The sequence below is a fragment of the Prionailurus bengalensis genome, chromosome E2, assembly GCF_016509475.1.
Source record: "Prionailurus bengalensis isolate Pbe53 chromosome E2, Fcat_Pben_1.1_paternal_pri, whole genome shotgun sequence".
NCBI lineage: Eukaryota > Metazoa > Chordata > Mammalia > Carnivora > Felidae > Prionailurus > Prionailurus bengalensis.
This window is the reverse complement of record NC_057352.1, coordinates 49,278,067-49,284,595: the sequence shown is the minus strand read 5'-3', so window position 1 is coordinate 49,284,595 and position 6,529 is coordinate 49,278,067.

Here is a 6,529-nt window from a genome sequence, read left to right as displayed (position 1 = left end):
ATTCAGGCTCTTGTGCAACCTACCACTTCACTTACCGGTATGTTGGACATGTGACACGTGCAGCACGCAGATCTATGTCTCTTTGGATGATGGCGTCATTGAGCATTAGCCGCCCCAGCATTTATTTCATGGGTTCTCTAGTGACAGGCATGGCCAGGTTCCACTGTACTGTGCTGCCCACGGTGCCACAGTGCCCAGCCTCGCTCACCTCTGCCCTGTGAAAGTCGCTGGAGGACCTATTCCTGGAAGTACAGTTGCTGGGTCAGAGAGTGGGGACATTTAAAATTTTAATACCTTCCCGATGTCCCCTGCCGAAAAGTTTTTACCAACTTACATTGTTGCAGTGATCTAAAAACACCTCTATGTTCTTACCTGCTTGCCAATCCTCTATATTCTCAATTTTTACAAATTTGCCAGTCCGAATAGCAAAAAGAAATTACATCATTGCTTTTTGTTGTTTTGTATTTAGTGAGGATTGGCAAGTGTACAGTTTCCTGGGTATTTGTCTTTTGTCTTTTGGGGTTGCCCGCTCTTGCCTCATCGTTTTACCATCGGATTGTCAAACCCTTAATGATTTTAAGCCACCGCTATTTTAAGGAAATTAGACTTCGGTGAATGTTTTCCTAGTTTGTCTTTACAAATTCGGGTTTTTTTCTAATATTGCATGAAAGTTTAATGTTCCTCAGATTTCATTTTTAAGAAACCTGGATTTCTTGTCATGGCTAGGAGAGCTTTCCTCATCCCAGGAACATAAATCCCAATTTATCCTGTACTCCTCCCTGTATTATTATTTACTCATGTTTCCTGTAGTGGCAGTAAATTTTCTAAGTTCTTGTAGGTCTTTAAATGTTTTCCCCTGCTTGCTGCCAAGTGATTATGGTTGCCTTAAGAGCAGTTGGGTGGCACAGCTATGGATATGGGCTGTGGGTATGGGTGTCCTCGCCACTGAGGGGTTCAGAATACAAAGGGTCCATTAGGAGTGGATGTAAGTGAATGAAAGGCTCGATGTCCGTGCAGGTGTCGCCAGGCGCAGGCACAGAGTGCCTGCAAGTGTGTGAGGGGCGGATGCAAGCTGGGGTTCAGAAGAGAAAGGTGGGTGAGAAGGGGAGCAAGATTCCAGAGAGGTAAGGGACAAGAGGGCAGAAGAGGTACTCAAGGGAGATAGGGCAAGGGAAGGAGGGAAGGGTGAGGAGGTGGAGTCCAGGTGGAGCACCAGTGTTCCAGTTAAGTGATGCCCACTTTGGCCCCCAAACAACAGTGATCTAGAAAAGGTAAAAGCCAGAAAACAGAAAACACACTGACCCCAAAACAAGATGAATATTTCTGTGGACCAGCAATGGAGTAAAAATGCAAAGTAGTGAGGCAGGGCTGAAGCCAAAAGCTTGCTGGGCTCCACTGCAGAAACAAGCTACTGGCTGTTAGGGCTTATGGAGTAGAGAGTACTGGAAGCACCGCATGCAAAGTCAGGCTCACTGCTGGGAGGGAGCTGGACCAGAACCCAGCCTGCACACCCGCTGGATGGCAGACTTTTATGAGGACCCAGACCCAGGCAGACGGCGGGAGGACTTGGACTACCCACCCACCCCCAATTTAGAACAGGTAATTGACACAATCCTGTTGACTGCCTGCTCTGTGATATTCCCAGATTACGGAATGTCAGCAGACCTGATTCTAGAATAAAGAGCAAAGCGGCAGGAGCTGCATGGAGCCAACTTTTAAACTCACCTGTGGATTGTCAGGGGAAGAAATCTATGCTAAGAAAGAGTGCAAATAATGTCAAAACAGATTCACCCCGGGGTGAAACTACTTTTTTGGAATACCCTGATAAAAGACTTCAAGTATGTTCGAAGGCTCAAAGAGAAAGAATACATTACACTAAAAAAGACCATAAGATTAAGAAGTAAATTTGGGGGTGCGTGGGTGGCTCTGTTGGTTAAGTGCCCGACTTCGGCTCAGGTCCACCATTTCACAGCTTGTGGGTTTGATCCCCATGTCGGGCTCTGTGCTGACAGCTCGGAGCCTGGAGCCTGCTTTGGATTCTCTGTCTGCCTCTCTGCCCCTCCCCTGCCCCCTCTCTCAAAAATAAATAAGCATTAAAAAAAAAAAAGTGGGGCGCCTGGGTGGCTCAGTCAGTTAAGCGGCCGACTTCGGCTCAGGTCATGATCTCGCGGTCCGTGAGTTCGAGCCCCACGTCGGGCTCTGTGCTGACAGCTCAGAGCCTGGAGCCTGTTTCAGATTCTGTGTCTCCCTCTCTCTGACCCTCCCCTGTTCATGCTCTGTCTCTCCCTCTCTCTCAAAAATAAATAAAACGTTAAAAAAAAATTTTTTTTAAAGTAAATTTAGACAAAAACAGTGGCATGCTGAAACTCACACAAGCAGTAAGTCACTGTTAATTTGAAACTGGGCATTTTGGGTGTGTTTACCACAGAAATGAGCAAAAACTACAAATTGCTTGGGTTGACTGGTTGGCTCAGTCAGTAGAGCCTGTGATTCTTGATCTCAGAGTCCTGAGTTCAAGCCCCACGTTGGGCATGGAGCCTACTTAAACAAATCAGGGTTTTGTTTTTAGAGAGACAATTCACCAGCATACCACTGGACAGCAATAAAAAAATATTAGAAATTTGGGAAAAGAGGAAGATAGTTATTGAGATAAATTCAATAAATGGGAATCCTATATTTAAAATCCTAATTATATTGGGGCACCTGGGTGGCTCAGTCGGTTGGGAGTCCGACTCTTGATTTTAGCTCATGACATGATCCCAGGGTTGAGGTATCGAGCCCTGTGTCAGGCTCCACACTGAGCCTGGAGACTACTTAAGATTCTCTCTCTCTCTCTGTCTCTCTCTCTCTCTCTCTCTCTCTCTCTCTCCCTCTCTCTCTCTCTCTCCCCTTCTCTCCTACCCTCTCTCTCCCCGCCCACCCATCTCCCCGCTTGTGTTCTCACTCTCTAAAAAAGAGAAAAACTATATATTTAACTTAAAAAAATACACACACACACACACACACACACACTCTTGAGGACACCTGGCTGGCTCAGCTGGTGAAGCATTCAACCCTTGGTCTCAGGGTCATGAGTTCAAGCCCCACATTGAGTGTAGAGATTACTTAAGAATAAAATCTTAAAAAAGTAAAAAAACAAAATCTTAGTTATACTCTCATTTTAAAGCAAGAATAAAAACACAAACCAAATTTCATTAGAGTCACATAATGATTTCTCTTTAAAGTCTAACATGGGGGCGCCTGGGTGGCGCAGTCGGCTAAGCGTCCGACTTCAGCCAGGTCACGATCTCGCGGTCCGGGAGTTCGAGCCCCGCGTCAGGCTCTGGGCTGATGGCTCAGAGCCTGGAGCCTGTTTCCGATTCTGTGTCTCCCTCTCTCTCTGCCCCTCCCCCGTTCATGCTCTGTCTCTCTCCCAAAAAAAAATAAATGTTGAAAAAAAAATTAAATAAAGTCTAACATGGAAGCCTGAAGGAAGACCACAGAGGTAAATTTTCATTTTCATCACATAACAAAGGCACAATCAACACGACATCAGTGTCAGCAAGGTCGCTAATGTTGACCTTGATGACCTGGCTGAGGTAGTGTTTGTCAGGTTTTTCCACTGTAAAATTACTCTTTCTCCCCTCCTTTCCATACCTTAGTCTTTGAAAGGAAGTCACTATGCACATCTAAGGAGTGGGGAGCATGCTCCCCCTCCATGAGGGCACAGTAGCTACATAAATTATTTGGAATTCTACATGGGAGATTTGTCTCTTCCCCATTTATTAATATATTGAATCATGTTTTTATATAAGTATAGACTGGTGATGTTAATCTTGATCACATGGTTAAGGTGACTTTGATACTTAAAAAATTTTTTTTGATGTATGCTCAAGTCTTAAAACTTAGTTATTCTTCATAGCAAAGAAAGCTGAGATTCCAGACCCTTCCCTTGAAGGGAAGGGCGTATGGAAATGGGTTGCACAGGAAGAGCTCTGGAGACAAAGCCTGGGAGACTAGAACAGTGGTCCAAAGTGGGCAGGGTTCCCTTTCCTTTTATGGTTCCCTTTACCCATTTTATGACAAGTTATAAATACAAATGAAATACTGCAGCAAGTCTTCCATGTTTTACTTTATATATTTATGAAATGTTTGAATTATTTTTGTAATGAATATATTATTTTTTTATGTAAAAAAAAAAAAAGGGACAAAGAGTATATAGCAAAGGGAGGATTAAACTCTGATCCCTCTGAATGCAGACACCAAATGTTCTCTCTACCTTCTCTCTGGAGGGAAACCATGCTGCCATAAAGAGCCTGTATTATGCTCAAGAACAGAATCCGTTGTTAGATGAAAGGTGTTAATTCTGTATTCTCAGGAACAGGCTGGCCCTGATAGCCATGGTTCAGCAAGAGTGGGAAGAGGGGGCATCTTCTTGCAGTTTTGTGGGTTGGTTGTCACCCAGGCATAGACTTGCTGGAGAAGCTGTGATTTTTCTGGAAGGGTGGTGAGAAGGAGCACTGATTCCTAAATCACACTCAGAAAAGAATGTTTTGATTTTCATTTTCCTTGCAATATTTTGATTTTTCAATACAGTTTTAGGGTCCGATCTTTTCTCTCACCTAGCAAAGAAGGATGGTTCCTAACCTTGCCAAACATGTTACAGGAAGGAGCTCCTAGCCGGCTGAATGGCAGCCTGCAGCTGTTCCCTGGTGGGTAAAATACTTAACCTCTTCCTTCCCTTCCCAGGCATCCATCCGCCCCTGTCCAAACCATACATCCAAGCACTTCTCTCTGAAGAGCCCTCTGTGTTATAGACTGTATTATTGCTCATCTACACACGGTACTTCACCTAGAGAAGAGTTTCACATCTCAGCTAAACTCAGGCATGGCCATGGGACTCCTTTGGCATCAAGGAATTGTGAATAGACATTAAGAGACAGTTTGTGGTTCGCCAGATTCTCTTTTCCCTGCCCCTGAGACCACAAATCCACCACAGATGGTATCACTACCCATCTGGGTCCTTGAGTAACCATGATGAGTGAAGATCCCTGGGATGGAAATGTGGCTTGAGTGAAAAATAAACATTTCTGTTTTGAGCCAGTAGGAGTTTCAGGGGTATTTGTTACCATAACATAACCCAGCTCATCCTTACCCCTTCACCCCCATGGAATGTCTGGTTCCCTGGCCAGCCACCCAGATAGCAGGTAAGCCCCATCCATGTACAAAGTTCCCAAGCAGTTTCTTGATCTACTATTTCTGAAAACAATCTTCAATTCCGAATTATTTCAAAAGCCTCCGTCATGACAGAGAGGAGTTAAATAAGCAGTCACGAAGAGCCTACTCTGTGGAGACAGAGGGAAACCAAGGAAGGAAAAGGTGTCTACTAAGTATATGATTAAACATTGCACGTAACCTAGCTTTCCCACAACCCCTATAACCTATAAGGAAAAAATGAATAAGGGATAAACTCCTACGGACAAATGAAATGGGGGCAATTACATCAGTAGAAAAGGAATTTAACAAAATGTTTGGAACACACAAACAGCATGAAAAAGTTCCCATTTTTAGCAATACAGGGAACTATATAGAGCATGAAAAAAAATCCCAATCCAAAACCAACTACAAAGCTGAAATTTATCTGTTTTAGTAAATCAAAGAGCTACCATATTTAGGGTTTTATTTTTTTACATTTAGTTCTGATTCACTTGGCATTTTGGTGAATGGTTTAAGGTACAGGCTGTAATCGTATCTTTTTCCAAATAGTTATCTAGTTATCCTGATAAAATTTATGTAAGCATCCCTCTTTTCCTAAATGATTTGAGAGGCCATATTTATTATTAACCACGTTTCCATATGGGCTTAGGTCTAGGCAATCAGGCTAATGAAACAGAGTATCCAGAAATAGACTCAAGTGAACATGAATGTCAGGGCAGTGATCACCTTCAGAGACAGGAAGGGGGTTGTGCTTGGCAAGGAAGATGGAGGGGGGAGGCCTCTGGACTACTCCCACAGCCTGGGTGGTGGCTATGGGTGTTCATCTGAAAATGACTTGTTAAGGAGCCTCCATACTGTTTTGCATAGTGGCTGCACCAATTTGCATTCTCACCACAAGGGCTCCCTTCCTCTTCACCCTCACCAGCAATTATCTCTCATCTTTTTGATAATAACCACCCTAACAGGTGTGAGGGGATAACTCATTGTGGTTTTCATTTGTATTCCCCTGAGGATTAGTGTGTTGTGCACCTTTTTATGTGTCTCTTAGCCATCTGAATATTTTCTTTGGAAAAATGTCTATTCAGATCCTCTGCCCACTTTTTAAAATTTTTTTTCAACTTTTTAAATTTATTTTTGGGACAGAGAGAGACAGAGCATGAACGGGGGAGGGGCAGAGAGAGAGAGAGACACAGAATCGGAAACAGGCTCCAGGCTCTGAGCCATCAGCCCAGAGCCTGACGCGGGGCTTGAACTCACGGACCGCAAGATCATGACCTGGCTGAAGTCGGACGCCCAACCGACTGCGCCACCCAGGCGCCCCTCTGCCCACTTT